Source organism: Theobroma cacao, chromosome 9 (assembly GCF_053813885.1).
Source record: "Theobroma cacao isolate CCN51 chromosome 9, ASM5381388v1, whole genome shotgun sequence".
Lineage (NCBI taxonomy): Eukaryota > Viridiplantae > Streptophyta > Magnoliopsida > Malvales > Malvaceae > Theobroma > Theobroma cacao.
This window is the reverse complement of record NC_142647.1, coordinates 40,367,777-40,384,368: the sequence shown is the minus strand read 5'-3', so window position 1 is coordinate 40,384,368 and position 16,592 is coordinate 40,367,777. Positions and strand designations below refer to the sequence as shown.

At 32.2% G+C, this 16,592-nt stretch overlaps 1 pseudogene across 1 annotated transcript; it reads right to left on the bottom strand.

The window, feature by feature from the left end:
• Positions 1-14,523: 14,523 nt before the first annotated feature.
• Positions 14,524-16,237, bottom strand: LOC18589794 (mitochondrial import receptor subunit TOM6 homolog pseudogene; annotated as a pseudogene). Its single transcript, XR_001929333.2, has 3 exons — positions 15,917-16,237; positions 15,777-15,845; positions 14,524-14,820 (listed from the first exon to the last, which is right to left on the bottom strand). The product of XR_001929333.2 is annotated as a mitochondrial import receptor subunit TOM6 homolog pseudogene (transcript).
• Between the last annotated feature and the right edge of the window lie 355 nt (positions 16,238-16,592).

Genomic DNA, 16,592 nt, shown 5'->3' with positions numbered 1-16,592 from the left:
ACACCCTGAATTTATTTTTTTACTATAAAATCTTGTGTTTTACTTCTACTCTCAAAAGGGGTAATAGTGTTAAAATTTCAATTAGTTTTCTTTTTTGTAAAAAAGACAATAAGAATCGTTTTTTATAATTCTACATCCAAGTATTTGGCTCATTGGTTGGCACATGATCCTCTGCCTAGAGAGTAACGTTCGAATCACCCTTCTCCTAATTAAAAAAAAACCTTTTTTATAATTCTTTTATTTTTTCATTTGTTTAATTAAAGAAAAAAAGATTTGAGCCTTTTTTTTGTTTCTTTTATGACTTTTCTCTCACTTTCTCTCCACATTTTCTCAATCTTTTCTAATTAATCAATTGAGTATTTTATACATGAAGAAAATATAATTAGATTCAAAGTAAAAACAACAACCTAGTTCTTTTATTGGACTTAGAAGAACCATTCTTAACATATCTTATATCTATTTTCCTTTCTTGAATATCCAAAATATATGCACCTCATTATTGAGAAAGCTAATCTTAATTGTTTATCTTTTCCACAAGGGATTGTCTACTGAGTCTAATAAAAGAAAGTTAGGAAAGAAAGTGAGAGAACAGTCATAAAAGAAACCCAAATAATGTTCAATTTTTTTAATTAAATAAATAAAAAACAAAAAAATTATAGAAGAAAGGTTCTTATTTTTTTTTTTTACAAAAAACCAACTGAAATTTTAACATTGTTATCCATTTTGGGAATAAAAGTAAAACAAAATATTTTATATAGGAAAAAAATAATCTTAGAATGCTATGTGAGAAAATGGCATACCATTAGAGGTCTATGTGAAGTTTACACTAAGATATTTTATATTGGATGATTAATTTTTTTATATTATTTTCATGCTTTATCTTAACTTTCAATAATTGGTTATATCATTTAATGGTTGATAAACCACCCAAGACTGCTAACCCATTTGTGTCATTTTAGATGCATGTTTAACAACATGTGACATATGATTGTAAATAATTGCACGAAATATTAACTAAAGTGAGGTGTTTTGAATTATTTTTGAATTGCAAGATAGATTTTATTTTTGTCTATAGTTTTGAATTATCTCTCTTGAAAGGGACAACCTCTTACCTCTGCATTCCAGTTACTTAAGTTGGCGGCACAAATCATTGTAGCTCTCCTGGACCAACCGGAGAGCAGCTGTTTATCAAATCAGTTTTCAGGTCTGACTAAAATAGTATCCCAACAAGAGGAGCTGCGGAATTGAGATTGCGTTTCTCTTTTATTTTAGTTGTGTTTGCTATTATATAAGCTTTAAATTTTCTCTGAATATGTTTCTTTTTTTTGCTTTTTCTGGATAAATAAAATTTTATTTAAAAAAAGAAAGAATGTGGAGATTTTGAGCTTCACATATAGGATTAGAATTTCTGCTATATTAACAGCAAAGGTATGTATGGGCTTGATTTGTGTTGGAAGGGAACAATTAATGGGTTTAGAAAGGTGTTGTTGGGGATAGATTCTTTGATCGCTACTAAAAGGTTTTCTGATGTCCACCACAGGGATGATTCCCACGGCCATTTATTCACAGCTGTAAAGGAGCTTGGAGCAAGAATTTTAGGGATTGGGGTTGTTTTGTTCCTCATAATTATCGCAGGGATAACTGGAGCACACTGCAGATTTGGCTGACAATATTCTCTGACGATCTCCAGTTGGGGCCACATATGTTTGAGTTCCGTTTGTTTAATATTAGGGGAAAAACAACCATTGCAAAGAATGTTTACTCTTCTTTCCTTTCCAACTTTTCTACTTAACCAAAATGCAACTTATAATCACTTTCTATTTTATCTCATGCAATTCATAACAATGAAGAAATTATTTAGTAACAAACTATCATTTAAATATTTAACTATTAATCATGGAATGAGATTACTATATATATGTAATTTAACTTGAAAGACAACATTAACCATAAATCATAATATCATTTATATACGGCCACTAACCGACACATGGATTATTACACAGCATGATTATGATCAAGATTTGTATGTTTAATTTTTATGTTTGCTGTATGAGTATATGTCTTACATAGGAGATGGAACCACCCGACATATCACGGTCCTGCATTTTTGTTGTTTGCAGAAGATCGCAGCTGTTGTGGCTGCACTTCCAGTTTCTTGCTAAGCATCCTTTTAGCTTGTGGACATTTGAGTCATGGGTCATAGTTGCTAACATTGCATGCTTTGGGAATCTCAGGGGTGGTGACCATTTCCATTTCCATTCATGAAATCCAAAAGAGGAAAGGTCACCAGCATTCATTCCCATATTTTTGGGGAATGGTATTTCAAATTTCTATGTACCAATAAAGTGACAATGTAACCTAAAGGAAGAAAAATAAAATAAAATAAAAAAGTTATAATGTACCTAGAGTAAGGGCATCTGCCTTTGTTGCTAACTTGCTATACATCTTTTTCTATCATGTTTTCAAACTTGTGGTATTTACTTTTGGTTCACAAATTGAAATGTTGAATGCTTTAGGTTAGGAAACAAGAAACCTATACTAGTTTGAACGACAGAAATCTGCAACTAGCCATCTACAGGTTAAAAAACAACCATTCTTTTCTTCTTCAAGACTTAGATTGAAAAGCATTTGTCTTCATCTAATATTCTCTTATCTTTATATTAGCAAAATAATTAGAAAAGATTTGCAATAGAGAATCCCAGCTTAAAAAATTTTTTAAGAGTTATTTAATGGTACATCATTATTAACAGTAGTTATTATAATATTAAAAGTTTTTTTTTGAAAAAATTTAAAGCTTACAAATAAAATTGGTAAATACAATATACTTTATAACGATCTCTTTAAATTTTGTTTAATATGAAACCAACCTAAAGTTTTACAATGGATCACTTAAATAAGCATAATAAATTTTTCAAAAAATAAAATAAGAAAAATATCTAGAAAATTAAATTATAAAAAATCCTAAATTAACACGTCGAATAAACAAAAGATATAGAGCATAAATTGATAATAAAAATAAGAAAAAAAAACTTATTTAGAGCCCAACCACAAATTCCAACATAAAATTCATCTAACGTCCTAAAATGAGTCCACAATGTAACTCTCAATCTTTCCCACACGATGTGAAGAGTACTCTTTATGTCCTTTATATGGACACTTGTCACCGCCACATCCACTTGTAGCTAATTTTTATTTGAAGGATAGATTATATCATTGAAGATGATGAATGTCACCAAACATTGTTTTAATGACTTGAAATATCGAAAATTGAAAACAATCCAAACTTTTAGTAATTCAAGTAAATATAATTTTGATAATTTAAATGGAGTTGTGTTTCACGGTTCAAAAGTCGAAGAGGAAAGATAAAAATAATGATAATGTGTGCAAATAATATAAATTTTAAGAATAAAGATTATGTTTGTTATTCAGATTAAGGGAAAGCATGGTTCGAGTTGGCAATCTTGAAGTCGGGACTGTGCACCACCCATTTAGGGTTGGCCTTAAACAAATTGTACTGTGCATCGGTCCATGTCTTCATAATATAATACTGCCCATAAGATCAGTCCTATGGTTTGATGCAGTCTAAGGTCATCTATAATTTTTTAAAAAAGAATAATAATTAAATTGAATAATATCTCATTATCATAAATGTAAATTATTATCAAAAAGTGACCAATTCAGAAATACTATAAAAAAATAATATATCACATTGCAATTCACATTATAATTCATTTACTCATTTATTGTTAGGTTTTAATAGTTTTAAAGGCTTAACCTTTTGTTTGGTATTGTTGACAACTTTTTTATATATATATTCATTTAATGTTTGTATTGGATATTCATTAAATGTTTTAAGTAATTTTTTAGCTTAAGGATCATGATTTTTTGTTTTTTAAAAAAGCACTATTTTATGAATTATTTTTAAAAAATACACAATTTTATATATTACAAAATACCAAAGTAAATGAACTTTAAATTTTTTGATTACAAAACACTAACCTTCAGCAGCAACAAGCGTTTAAAGCTGTCCAACCAAAACGCAATCAAGAGATCCCACTGTGTCCGAAAACTCTTCCCATACGGACAGCAATTATAATTTTCAAAATGAAGCCGAATATCTTCATATAAATCTGAATTAGATACGTTATAATTCATATGCGCTGCATCTTTAAATTATGATAATCCTTTGAATTACTATTTACAGTTGGCATTAAGACTTGTAAAAGTTGATCGTTTCTGTAAATTCCCTCTTCTGCAGGCTGATTCGCCTATCTAATAGCTTATCTAAACACATATGTAACTTGCCATTGCTTAGATTTCTTTTACAGGCTTTTCATACTAATAATGTCAAGACCCGAAACTCCTCATCGGGCTCGTGACAACCACCGCGACGTCTTGATAGGCACTCATTATCCCGAATGCCGATCGAAACCTCGCAAGACTTAGCATCAGCTTCCGCATCTCCCCGGTGAGCGACAGTTATTAAATCTCGCATTTCAAGAAATCATAAGTCTTTTCCAAATTAAAACAATAAAATATTATTTTCTGACTCACAAGGGCATTTTTGTTATTTTTCTTTGAAAACATCAAAACCCGCCAAAAACATGGTGTAAAAGCTAAATATGTTCATACATACTTTAAATCAAATAACTAAAGTATAAAATTACTTTTACAATGACACGTGGGCCCCCAACTAACCAATAAGATGTGACTCTATGAACCTACAATTTTGTCGATGCAAGGCTAATTGAAGTCTTTGATGCAATCGGCTATTTACCAGTTATCCCGAGCCTGAAATGTGAGAAATTGAGGGTGATGAGATTATAAAATCTCAGTGAGTAAACAGACACCATCTAAACTATCTAAAGGCGAGTAAATGGAGACGAATTAAAATATTCTTTTCCAATATATGTTTCATAACATGGATATTAAGTTTACTCAATTAATCAACATGGCTTATATATCTCACAAAACTTGGCTCCTGCCAAAATCATTCTTGCGGATACCTTCGTCAAGGTATCCCATTGAGACTGTCAAGGTTGTTAAAAATTCATATTTCGCATAAAACACATTTTTCGTTGAACATCACAGCCGTTCCTTGGCGTTGGCTGAGTCTCACTCTCACGTGGTGGTTAACGTGAAGTGCAATAAAAAAACCCACCTCAGGAGATACCTTACGCGCCTCTACGATCGAGGTGAGAATATAAAAGAGTTTACCGTGCCCCTCTAATAGGCTAGTCCACGGAACCTTGCCGCTGCAGTAGCTAATCTTTAATCCACCAATTGATCAAATCTCAATGGCATAGCATGGCAATTACATTATTAACCAATTTATCAAGGCAAAACAGACAGTTCATATTTTTCAACACAAGTATAAATTCAGCCAATCATGCCAATTTATCATAAGTCATTTAATTTAAAACCATAAATTTACAACACAAGTAGGCAGTCTCCAATTACTTTATTTTCAAAACCAGTATTCTATTTTTTAGAAAATTTATAAAATCATTTTACAAAATCACAATTTCTCAAAAAACATAGCAATTTACCATTTAAACCCATTTTTCATAAAATCACACAATTGTATAAAACTACTCTAGATAATTAAGACGATAATAAGTTCACTCACAATTTTCGAAAACTAAATTCGGGTACTCCAACTATTACTCCTCGGGTGCGATTTCTTTGCCCTTGCTAGAGGATTCGTCACCTTGACAAATTGCACAATTAAGAGGTTTACTACTTTGGTACTAAACCAAAATAAACTAATTTATACTACTAATGCATGATATGAAGTGCAAAATGTCTAAATTTTACCTAAACGCGATGTTAGCCTATTTCGGTCTTTTACCCGATAAATCGATATACGCGTCCGTTTAAACTCCAAATTAATTTTTTTCAGTTTCTATACCTCAATTGCACCCAAATTGACTTAATGTCCCTCAGTGTGGTGCAAATTATCAGTCCCGATAACAAATTACGAAAATACCCCTAATGGGTAAAAATTCATATTTTTTGCTCCGAAAATTCCCATTATTTTTTTAGGATCATAATTCATCATTATTCATCATAATTTCTCAAATAAACATCAAGATCAGCAGCCAATATTCCCCTAAAAAATTCGGCATAATGGGTTTCAATGGGAGAAAGTTATTTCTCTAGCTTATTTTTGCTATATTTCAATATAACCTAACTAAAATCACTTAATTCAATTAAAATCAACTAAAACTCAAGCTTAAAACTCATCCATGGAGGTTTGGCCAGCATGGGTGTCCATACCCACTTTCTAATTTTGCATGGAAATGAGAAAAAAATGCATGGGTAGTGAAAATCACTAGGAAAATCAATGAAATTTACCTTTTTAATGCTTGATTTCTTGATTTCTCTTGATTTTCCCCAACTTTTTCAGCTAGGGTTCTTATTTCTTTTCCCCCTTTTCTCTCCTGGTTTGGATGGCTTGAAGAAGATGAGAATTCTGGAAATTTTGGCCTTTTTAAATGCTAAAATAATATAATATTATTTTATTCATTTTTTGTTTTATTTATTCCTTAAATTCTAGCCATCCATTTGTTTCCAAATTTTCACCATACACTTGTCCCACATATCCATAGGTTAGATAAAATTCTCAGACTTATCCAAAGTCTTAGTGGAGTAATTTTTGAAATTTACACTTTTCCCTCGATTAAAGTCAAAAATTATATTTTTGCCCCAAAAACTGAAAAATTGTCCATAGTCATATTTTTCATTCCTTATACTCATACCATTCTCCAATTTGTCAAATGTGATCTAAATTCTCTCAAAATCTCAAATTTTGTCCACGAGTGGAAAAATTACGATTTTACCCCTACACTCGAGAAATCACCGGAATTAAACTTTTTTACTGCCAAACCCTCAAATTATACTTCAATAAGTTAAATGGGGCCAAAAAAATCTTTTCTAAAAATTTCCATTTTGTCCCTAGGTGGCAAATGACCATTTTGCCCATGAATAGTGAAAATTTTGGTTTGACTCCAAATTGATCATTGAACTCCAAATTATCATTTTGAGTCATCCCTGAACTGTGAAACTCTTAATTTCACCTTAAAATTCCTATTTGAACTAGTTCGAGGCTTAATCGACTTAATAGTACCATTAGGGGCAATATCGTCTTTTGACGATTTCTCGAAATTCCTAAATATGCAAACATTCGATTGAGCATGTAAATGACGTTGTAATTATTTTATAGAACAGGGTTTGACAAATAACCAATTCTCTAAGTCTCCAAGGTACCTCCTCTGGGTTACTGGTGTGAAAAATTGCATTTATCGAGTCGCTTTCTATTCATAATTTATAATCATTGCTATACAAGCTATTGGTGAAAATATAGAAAGCTTCTCTAATTGCCAATAATTCAACTATGTTTGAATTCGTAACCCACAGTGTCACGACCCGGTACTCCCCTCAAGCCCGTGACAACTGCCGCGGTGTCCCGATAGACACTCATTGCTCGGAATGTGAACCCGAAACCCCGCAAGGCTTTACTATCAGTTTCTCTGTTCCCTTGTGAGCAACCATTGTCAAATATCGTATTCTAAAAGATTTTAAGCTGTTTCCAATTTTAAACAAATAAAATATTAATTTTTTTCATCTCACAGGGGTATTTTGGTCATTTTTCTCAAAGATTTCAAAACTGGCTAAAACGTAATATATAAGTACAAAGCAGATAATTCATATTCAAAATGAGTTTAAAAGTCTAAAATCTTCATTTAAAACGAAATTATGGTTATTTGAATATAATAAGAAAATAAAAGAAATATTAAGTAAAATATTCTATTTTCTTATAAAACAATATTTATAGAGTTATACGTGAATAATTTTTATAGCGTAAAAGCTAAATAAATTTATACATACTTAAATACAGTAAGTCAAAATATTTAATTTAATTTACAATAACAAGAGGGCCCCCGAATAAATAAAAGTAAAGAGGACTGTGAACCTACAGTTTGGAAAATGTAGATCCCACTGTAGTCTTCGATGAGATCAGCTATCTACAGTCTATACTGAACCTGAAATGGGTGGAAAGGAGGGTGGTGAGATTATAAAATCCCCATGAGTAAACATACATCATCATAAACATCTAGAGTTGAGTACATGGAGACAATAAAGTAAATCATCATAAACTGGGTTATAGCATTAGAACACATTTTGTTCAAAACACGTAAAGAAGCTTATGAATCTCATAAAAATTTAGGCTTGTGCCATAAATCCATTCTCGGGGACACCTTGGCCAAGGCATCTTACCGAGACCGCCAAGGCTATTAAAATTCACATTTCTCATAAATCATGTTTTTGTTTTGGAAACATAGCCGTTCCTTGGTGTTGGCTGAGTCCCCCCTCACGTGGTGGTTTAGCGTGAAGTGAACCCTAAACTTTACCCCAGGAGATACCCTACGTGTGTCACGACCCGGAACCTCCCTCAGGCCCATGACAATTGCTGCGACATCCCGATTGACACTTATTATCCGGAATGCCAACTAGAACCCCGCAAGGCTTACATATCAGTTTCTTTCCTTTCCTGTGAGCAATCATTGTTAAATAATGAGTTTTTAGAGAATATATACTATTTTAGATAAAAAACAATCAAAATAAAATTTTCGCCACACAAGGGTATTTTGGTCATTTTTTTCTCAAAAATTTCGAAACTAGTTAAAACGTAATATACAAGTACAAAACACATAATTCATATTCAAAATGAGTTTAAAAGTCTAAAATCTTCATTTAAAACGAAATTACAGTTATTTGAATATAATAAGAAAATAAAAGAAATATTAAGGAAAATATTCTATTTTCTTATAAAACAATATTTATAGAGTTATACATGAATAATTTTTTATAGCGTAAAAGCTAAATAAATTTATACATACTGAAATACAGTAAGCCAAAATATTTAATTTAATTTACAATAACAAGAGGACCCCCGAATAAACAAAAGTAAAGAGGACTGTGAACCTACGGTTTGAAAAATGCAGATTCAATGGTAGTCCTCGATGAGATCAGCTATCTACAGTCTATACTGAACCTGAAATGGGTGGAAAGGAGGGTGGCGAGATTATAAAATTCCAATGAGTGAACAGACATTATCATAAATATCTAAAGGCGAGTAAAATGGAGGCAAGTTTAAACAACAAATTTCAACCCATTTCATAATGTTTCCAATTTATTTCTTAAACCATAAAATATTTGTAATTTACCAAAACAATTGTTAAGACTTATGTCTTTTATTAAAACAAGACTCAAGCCAAAACTAATCCTCGGGAATACCTTGACCGAGGTATCTAACCGAGTCTGCCAAAGGTGTTAAAATATTCACACGTGAAACACATTTTTATTTTTAAAACCAACCGTTCCTTGACGTTGGCCGAGTTAAAAACAACAAAATCAGCTCACTCCCTTCCTTGGAAAATTCGGCCAAAAATGGGACATTAACTCGATTAATTTTCTACTTTATTTTTCTATCACGTTTAATAGTTTTTCATCATTTTCTCTTCATTTTCCTTAGAATAAAATCAATTCATCATCATTGCACAGCATTGAGCATCCAGCCAAGAGTGGGTATTGTGAATATTTAATGATTTCTTGCCCAATTTAATTTCTAAACACATTTAACTAACTAAAACTATCAATTTAACTAAAAATCAAAACCTAAAAATTTCAATTTCTTTCCCCTAGAATTTCGTCCAGCCCTTGATATCACTTTTTGATCTCTCTCCTCAAGTATGCTAAATGGAAATAATGGCATAGGAAAGGTAGAAATCAAGCTAAAATCGAAAAATCTTACCTTAGACACGTAAACGGTCGAAAACCGCGAATTTCTCTTTGAATTTTCTTGTTTCTCTTTGGTTTTTCTTTTTTTTTTCTTCCTTTCCTCTCTATTTCCTCTCTTGTTCTTCCTTATGGCCGGCCCGCACTTAAAATGGGGTTTAAATGGGCTGACTTTTCATTAAAATAATATTATTTCATTAAAAAAATGCCATGTGTCACTTTCTCATTGACCCATTTTTAAAATTTCATCCATTTGTTTCCAAATTTTCACCATACACTGGTCTCACATATCCATAGCTTAGATAAAATTCTCAGACTTATCCAAAGTCTCGGTGGAGTAATTTTTGAAATTTACACTTTTACCCCCGTAAAAGTGAAAAATTACATTTTTGCCCAAAAAATTAAAAAATTGCCCATCGACATATTTTTCATCCCTTATACTCATACCATTCTCCAATTTGTCAAATTTGATCTAAATTCTCTCAAAATCTTAAATTTTGTTCGCGGGTGGTAAAATTACGCTTTTGCCCCTACACTCCAAAAATCACCAGAATTAAACTTTTTCACTTCCTATCATTAAATTATACTCCAAATAGTTAATCTTGGTCAAAATTTTCACTCCATGATCAAATTATTATCTTAGTTGGCAAAATGACGATTTTGCCCTTGAACATCAAAATTTCTAATTTTACCCCAAATGAACCCTCGAACTCCGAACAATCATTTTTAGTCATTCATTGACTATAAAATATTAAATTTCATCCTACAATTCCTAGTTCGAGGTTAAATTAACTCAAGTGTACCATTAGGTATAATACCGAGTTTCGTCTATTCTTAGGTGCTTTTCCTAGCATAATAACATGTTACTCAGTGCATGTATATCATGACATGTATTTATAGGGTCGGGTTTTACAACGTGCCTCTCCGTTCGAGGTAAGAATATAATGGGGTTTACCGTGCCCTTCTAAAGGCTGGTCCACAGAAATTCCCTACTGTAGTGATTAATTAATATATAATCTACCATATAATAAAACTCAATAACATGATATGGCAATTTTGTAATTCATAATTTTTCAAGGAAACCAAACAATTCGCATTTCAATACAATTGCCAACTAGCCAATCATGCTCGATTTATCATAAGCCAGTCAATTTAAACAATCAAATTGCCACAATTAACAGTCTCCGTGTGCTCTATTTTTCAAAATCATTATTAATTCCAAAACAATTTATAAATTAATTTCATTGAAACTCATTTATTCATAAAATATGAAAATTTACCTTTTTAAATTCCTTTTTCCATAGAATTCATGAAGCATCTAAAAACCACCCTAAATAATTAAAATGACAGTAAGTTTACTCACAATGTCTAGAATGTAGACTTTCGAAGCACTCTGTCTACTGGTCCTCGGATGCAATTTTCTTGCCTTTATCGGAGGACTCACCACCTTGACACAGTACAAAATCGAGAATTTCACCAAGTTGGTACTAAATCAAAATTAAACTAATTTAGACTACCAATGCATGATATGGAATGCAAAAATGCACTGGTAGTTATCTAAACTCGGTATTGGCCTAATTCGTCTTATCACCCGATTAAATTCCTAACGAGTCCATTTAAACTCCAATTTAATTCTTTTCAGTTTCTATACCTCAATTGCACCCAAATTAACTTAATGTCCCTCAATGTGGTGCAAATTATCAGTCTCAATAGCAAATTACGAAAATACCCCTAGTGGGTAAAAATTCATATTTTTACTCCGAAAATTCTCATTATTTTTCTAGGCTCATAATTCATTATTCCTTAACCAATTCTCCTAGAATAAAATCAAACTCATCCTCACTCACTACATGATAAATTCAGCCATTAATGGTTGGGGGAGAAAATAAATTCTTTTCTTGTTGTTTTGTTTCTAAATATGCTAAACTAACTAAAAACACTAACATAAATTAAAATCAAATAAATCCAACAACTTTCTCTCCTAACCCATTTTTTCAGAATTGAATTCATCATGAAAACATGTAATTTAATCATGAAAAATAAAGAGAAATGCTTGGGAATAAGAAAACTCAAGCTTAATAGAAAAATCTCACCTTTTTCACTTAATTTCCTTGAAAATTCACACTTTTTCTTTGATTTTCTCTCTCTTCTTGCTGGTTTGGCCGGCCATGGGGTGGAAGATGAGCTGATTTTTGTGCCTTTTAAAAAGAAAAATAATAAATTAATAAATGCATGACACGTGGCATCATGTCATTGGTCCGTTTTTAAAATTTTAAAAATTTAAACATTTTATCTCCACCGCATGATTAGTCAAGGGTCAAAGATGAAGATAAAGGAAGACCATGTGCTGGAAAAATATCCTAGTGGTGTAAAATTACAATTTTGCCCCTGAGGTGGCAAAATTACCATTTTACCCTTTTACTCCAAATTATACCGAAATTAAAAATTTTCACTTCTAAACCTCAAATCATACTCCAATAAGTCAAATTATACTCCAATAAGTCAAATGGGGTCAAAAAATCTTTTGTAAAATTCCCATTTTGTCCCCAAGTGGCAAATGACCATTTTGCCCCTGGTTAGTGAAAATTCCGATTTGACTCCAAATTGATCCTCAAACTCCAAATTACCATTTTAAGTCATCCATGAACTGTGAAACTCTTAATCTCACCTTAAAATTCCTATTTGATCTAGTTCGAGGATTAAATAAACTTTGTTGTACCTCTAGGTACAATGCCAACTTTTGTAAATTTTTCGAGACTCTCCTAGCATACAATCATATTATCATCACATGTATGTCATGAATAGTATTTTTTAAGGTCGGGCTTTACACACAGTGATTTAGAGAATCTTGCTTTAATTATGCCATCACTACTTTCAAGAAGTCCTCTAATTCCAACCTCATTCGAGCCACTTGAAGAAGCCCCATCCACATTAAATTTTAACTATTCATTTGTTGGTGTTGTCCAAGTAATTCCTGATCTTTCATCTTTGAGTTTCTAAGATCTTTTCACATCATTAGGGTTGCGAAAAATCTCCTTGGTTGAATATGGCAAATCAGGCCATTTGGATTTAACCGACACTGCAACTTTCAATTGAATGATCTCATATAGTTGACTCACATCCCATACTTTACCATTAAAACCTATGTCATTTTGAAATTTTCACAATGACCAAGTAATAGCATAGAATGCAATCAACCAAATATTAAATTGATCATTATTGAGAGTTAATGATCTGCGTACCATAAAAGATGTTTGAGAATCCGATGAAATAACCCAACACATGTTCGATTCCCCAAACCACAAACTCCATACCTTCTATTATTCTGCACATGTAAAGAAGAGATGATTGACAGTTTCTTGATATTTATGACAGAGAACACATCTAGCTTGATCATCGCCTGGAAGTCCTCTTTTTGCTAGTTCATCCTTTACTGCTATTTTTTCCACATCAATTGCCACACAAAACCTCCACCTTGTAAGGAACCATACCCATCTATATCCTTTTCTACAAATCATTATCCTCCCCATGACTTAAGGATTTTATGGCAAAAAGATTTGGGTGTATATGATCCACTCGTTGTAGCCTTCCACATCACTTTGTCCTGCAAATTGTCACTTAAGGTGTGATTCCTTAAAAAGCTCTAGCTCCATAACCTCTTCCAGTGCTGACATTCTCATCTAAACAATTGTCGACGAGGTTCTATCTTCTAGTGCCACTCATGATTAATCCACTCCCCAAATTCATACAATTTTCCTTTCTTGTTCACGGTCAATGCAAAAACACGTGGAAACTCATTTTGTAAAACCATTCCCTCTAGCCAATGATCTTGCTAGAAATTGATAAACTTTCCATTACTTACAACATTGCCAAGATTAGCTGAAACCTACAAAAAAAACTTATTAGTAGGCACAAGAGGAGAAATAATGTGTTTCTAAATGTTACAGCAATTATGAGTAACTTTAGCATTGTGTAGCAAGACACATGGATCGTAGCTATTCTTCACTATCACGACTTCTCTCCATAAGTTGTCTTGTTTATTACCAAATCTTCACAACCATTTATTAAGCAGCGCTCTATTTTTTACGTCCAAATCAACTAAATTAAGACCACCCCGATCCTTGTAGTTGCAAACAGTATCACACTTAACATAATTAATGCCACCACTTTGTTTACTACCAGCCCATAAAAATCTTCTTTCAATCCTTTCTAATTCATTCTAGATCCCTCTTGGTATTCTGAATAATGACAAGAAATATGTTGGCAAACTACTTAACATCGAATTAATTACAGTAATCCATCCACTCATACTCAACATTTTTTTTATTTCCATCCTTCTAACTTTGCTTCAAATCTCTCCACTACAGGTTCCCAATTTTTTAAAGATGATTGATTGGTTCCTAAAGGCAACCCCAAACATGTGGATGGTAATACACCCACTTGGCAATGAATATCTGTTGCCCTAGCATCAATGTCTACCGAATTAATACCAAGACCAATTAAATTACTTTTATGAAAACACTGTAGAACTCTTTTCAAATTCATCAAGCATTCTAACTCTAGTGGGCAGAATAATAATATATCACTAGTTATCGACCCATGCTACGTTGCGTGAGTTATTAATCGACATATAATTTGAAAAGATTATTTTATTTGTAGATTATTTTGAATAGTTAATAGTTTAATCATATATTTTATTATGAAAAAAACAAAGTGATCTTTGCAGATAAAGCCATTTGATTATGAAGTAACATGAAACTTTTTACATGACATAATGAAAAAGGCACTCAAAGTCTCAGCTTTAGCAATTCTTGTAAAACGACATAATGTATTTTGGTCTGGAGGTGCTTCTTGAAATGAAGAAGTAATGCCCTAGATATAGCTTTTGAGTCATATGAAGTAACCAAATTACTCATAGATGGATCGTCTAGTTTATCGATCAATGTTATATGCCTCTCTTCCTATGACGGGAAAGAAAGAGTGCTGCTATTCTCTTCGATGGACCAATCATCATCTCTGCATAGATAAAAATAGAAAGAAGTCAAAATCAAAATATAGAGAACAATCTCAGCACCTGAATCACCATAATTCCTTCATAAAGTTAAATTCGTTTTGAATGTATTTATTGTATCAGACAGGATCATTTATCAAATAATTTAATTACTAAATTCTTTTACTTGAAATCCTAAATGTCAATATTCTACATAAGTCATGAGTATCCCATCACCATACTTAACCACTGACATTTAATCCAAGCTATACAATTGTAATGATGTTGTTTCATGTTAAAGTTGAAAGATGAACTCATTGATTAATATATCAAAGAACTACTAAACACACAAGAAACTGTAGACACCAGTTGTAAGACATGTAGGTTTTAAAGTAAAAAAAACTAAGACTAATTTTTCTTTTGATGGACAAACAAAACTAAGACTTGGAAGAAACTACAATGAAAAATAACTTGGAAAATGACTCATCCTCAAGCTTGTTGCTTCCAATGGTGTCACATACCTTCCTAATCAAAATGGCAGATCATATGCTTTAGTCACCATCCTGCATGTACTTTTAAAAATAATTTCAACTTAACTCTATGCATTGGTGAAAGTGATAGAGCCTTGAATCACAAATATAAACCTAAAAATACGATGTGTTCCAATATATCAAAATATATTGCCTTGCCGTATAAATAATCCATGGTAGTTGATGTAGTTGGAATGTCCTTTTTAATGAAAGTCAACTATTAGATTTTCTATTTTGAAACAGAATGGATGTTCGGATAGCATTCGTACTCCCAGTGTAGTCTAACATTCAACAACCATATACTTATCAATATTCATACCTCAATTCTTTATTTCATAACTAATTCTAGCTTTCAACTTATTTCTAACTTTATCAAAATAGCTCAATCTATGGTAAATCAACATATAGTGCTAAAATCCTTTAAATTCTTCAACATTAAGTGAAATCTTTACCTTAAATGTTAGTTTGGCTCTTTCAAATCTCAAATCCCCAGCCACATTCAAGCACCACCAGCCACTAAGCTGAAACATTAAATTTCTCATGAATAAGCGATTCAATTTGAAAATCAATTAGTAAAAAGCTTTAAATTTACCTTAGTATTCATTTTTCAGCCTCCAAATGCCTTCTTTCAACCTCAAATTGGAGTTGGGGATAAGGCTTTTGAGACAGGTAATGAAGAATGTAATGAGTGCCACGAACTAGAGCTACCCAGACGCCAACATAGCTACATGTGCCTTCAGCTGCTTTAAGGCCACCACTTGTCTAGTTTGCGCACGAACATTCCTGGAAACATCGCCGCTTTGTTTTGTTATCTCTTTGCTCTCGATTAGAGAGAAGTTGAAACCAAGCGGTGCTTGGCTTTTCTGGTAATGGTATTTTATGGTTTGATTTTTCAATAAGTGGAAGGGACGAGGTGGGGAAGAAAAGAGGAAAAAAACTGAAAAGTCGAAAGTAACCTCCAAACATATTAAAATACCAAAGACAGATGTTAGGTGTAGGAGACATGTGTAGGTAGGATTCATTATACTTTAGATTAGATTAGCATATTGTAAATGATTCAAAGTCATACCTCGTTCACCAAACAAAATGCATTCACATAAATAAACCTCCTTGGCTTTTACCATCAAACAACTAAATATCTCTACTACAGCATTAAATAAAAATGGAGATAATGGACACCCCTGTCTAAGCCCTCTTTGCATTTTTATGGGTTTGGTAGGAGACCTATTAACAAGAACTAATAAAGAGGCAGCTGAAATTAGGGATGG